At 38.0% G+C, this 2,413-nt stretch overlaps 1 pseudogene; it reads left to right on the top strand.

Annotated features, from left to right (window-relative positions):
* Positions 1-1,022: 1,022 nt before the first annotated feature.
* On the top strand, positions 1,023-1,622 carry LOC113222278 (annotated as a pseudogene).
* Positions 1,623-2,413: the final 791 nt, after the last annotated feature.

The raw sequence follows: 2,413 nt of genomic DNA, 5'->3' as shown, positions 1-2,413 counted from the left end.
CACCAGTCATCTAAGTTAAAGACGTGGTAATGGGTTAAGTTAGTAATAACACACAGTCACCTGAGTGTAATTAGGCTGGCATTAAGTGCTTTCTAAGCAAAAAAAAATTTGATACTTTGAATTCAGTGAATAAAGTGACCTCTGTTCTAAACCATAACATGAGATCTTTAAAATAGAACAAGTGCATAGACATTGCTCATGCTCAGATTTTGAAAGATATTGATATCATCACAATGAATGGAATAACTCTGCAGTTAGGATCTTACAAAAGAGACAATATCTGTGTCTGCAGGAGATAATGTGAATGCAAGTGTCAATTGAGAAAAATGACGAGACAAGTCTCAATCATTTTAGGAGATTTATTTGCCAGAGTGAAGGACATGCACCTGGGGGACAGGTGTATACCTTTCTTCAAAGATGATTTTTTTCTAAATTTAAAGGGGGAAAGGGTGGGATATTGAGAAGTACACAATTTTCATGTAAAAGGTGGGTAGAAAAACATAGTCATTCATGCATTTTTCTGGCTGAGTGAATCTGGATTTTGTTTACATGAGATGACATAAACAAATGAGGCAGAGGAATAATGCAGGAAAGCTGCACTTTATATAAGACAACATAGGCAAAATGGGGCAGGGAAACAAGCGGATATGCATTTGTGTCTGGTGAACTGGGGATGACTGCACCTGGAAAGACAAGCTATCAGTTTGCATTGCCATGGTGTCATTTTAACAGCTCATGAGGAATTTCCTTGTGGGCAAAATATGGGGGAGGCATGTAGCTTTTCATCTTGTAGCCATATTATTTAGGAACCTGAAGGGGGAGGCAGGTTTGTGTGACCCTGTTCCCAGCTTGATTTTTCCCTTTGGTTAAATGAGCCTGGGGTGCCAAAATTTAATTTCCTTTCACACAAGTAACACTGGAAAGATTTCAACTGGGCTCTAATACTGAATTGTTGGTCTAGGATTCAAAGGTGGTGAAATGAATGTATAGATGTATGTTGGTAAATCATTAAGAGCTTTTAATCTTTGTCCCTAAAGGAGAACTCTCTCATTCTGGAGGATCCCTTTGAATGTAATGATTTGGGAGAAGATTGCACTCACAGTTCCACAATGACTCAGTGTTTGTTAACTCAGAGTGGAAAGAAACCCTACATCAGCAAACAGTGTGGAAAATCCCTTAGTAATCAGTTGTCCCCTAAACCACATAAACGAATTCATACTAAAGGTAAACCATATCAATGTAATATATGTGAAAAGGCCTATGCTAATTGCTTTCACCTTAGACGGCACAAGATGACTCACACCGGAGAGAAGCCATATGCATGTCATCTATGTGGAAAATCCTTCACGCAGTGTTCTCACCTTAGAAGACATGAGAAAACTCACACGGGAGAGAGACCGTACAAGTGTCATCAGTGTGGGAAAGGCTTTATTCAATCCTTTAACCTTCGAAGACATGAGAGAACTCACCATGGATAAAAGCGTTATGAATGTGATAAAAGTGGGAAAGTCTTTAGTCAAAGCTCTGGCTTTAGAGGACACAAAAGAATTCAGACTGAAGAGAAACCACATGCTTGTCTTCTATGTGGGAAAGCCTTCAGTCTATCTTCTGACCTTAGATGATATGAGAGAACATGCACTGGAGAAAAGCCATATGAATGCCATTTATGTGGGAAAGCCTTCAGTCCATGTACTAATCTTAAATAACATCAGAAAATTCACCCTGGAGAGAAAATCATAAATGTCTTCAGAACATATTCTGACTTTAGATGACAAGGTGTTAGGAATGACGAATGTAAGGAATATGGAAGAGACTTCAGCTGTAGTTGTAACATCTAAACATGCCAAAGGACTCACATTTTGAAGAATTACTGTAATCAACATGGACGTTACTTCAGTTACCTTTATTCTTCAGCCCACATCAATAAATTCATATGGAAGGGAAATTGTACGACAAATGCGTACAAAAGACTTGTTAGTGACCTGATCATAAATGACACGAGAGAGCTGAAACTGCCAACATAATAAACTAAGTGTCTTCAGCAACAGTTTTAATAACTTAAAACGTGTGGGACTTTCAGGTAGAGAATCTCTAGCTCTGCGTTCAGTGTGAAAATGTTTTTATGTGCAATTTGTTGTCAAATAACGTCAGAAAACTTTACTTGGATGAACCCTTTATTTGTATTTTCTGTGAATAAACATTCAGCCAAGCACTAGGCTTGATGTTCACAAAAAAGACACAGTGATAAAATGCTGCTAAAACGGAAAACAAGAGAGGAAATCCTTTATAAGCTAAATAAGAAGGGAAAGTCTTTCCACGGGCAATGAATTCTCTTGGAATACCAAACACTTCTTACTGGAGAAGTTATGCCTTGAGAAATCATGAGAAATCCTTTCTTCACAGAGTAACATTC

Source organism: Piliocolobus tephrosceles, unplaced genomic scaffold (assembly GCF_002776525.5).
Source record: "Piliocolobus tephrosceles isolate RC106 unplaced genomic scaffold, ASM277652v3 unscaffolded_30177, whole genome shotgun sequence".
NCBI classification, from domain to species: domain Eukaryota; kingdom Metazoa; phylum Chordata; class Mammalia; order Primates; family Cercopithecidae; genus Piliocolobus; species Piliocolobus tephrosceles.
This window is presented reverse-complemented; position numbering and strand designations above follow the sequence as displayed.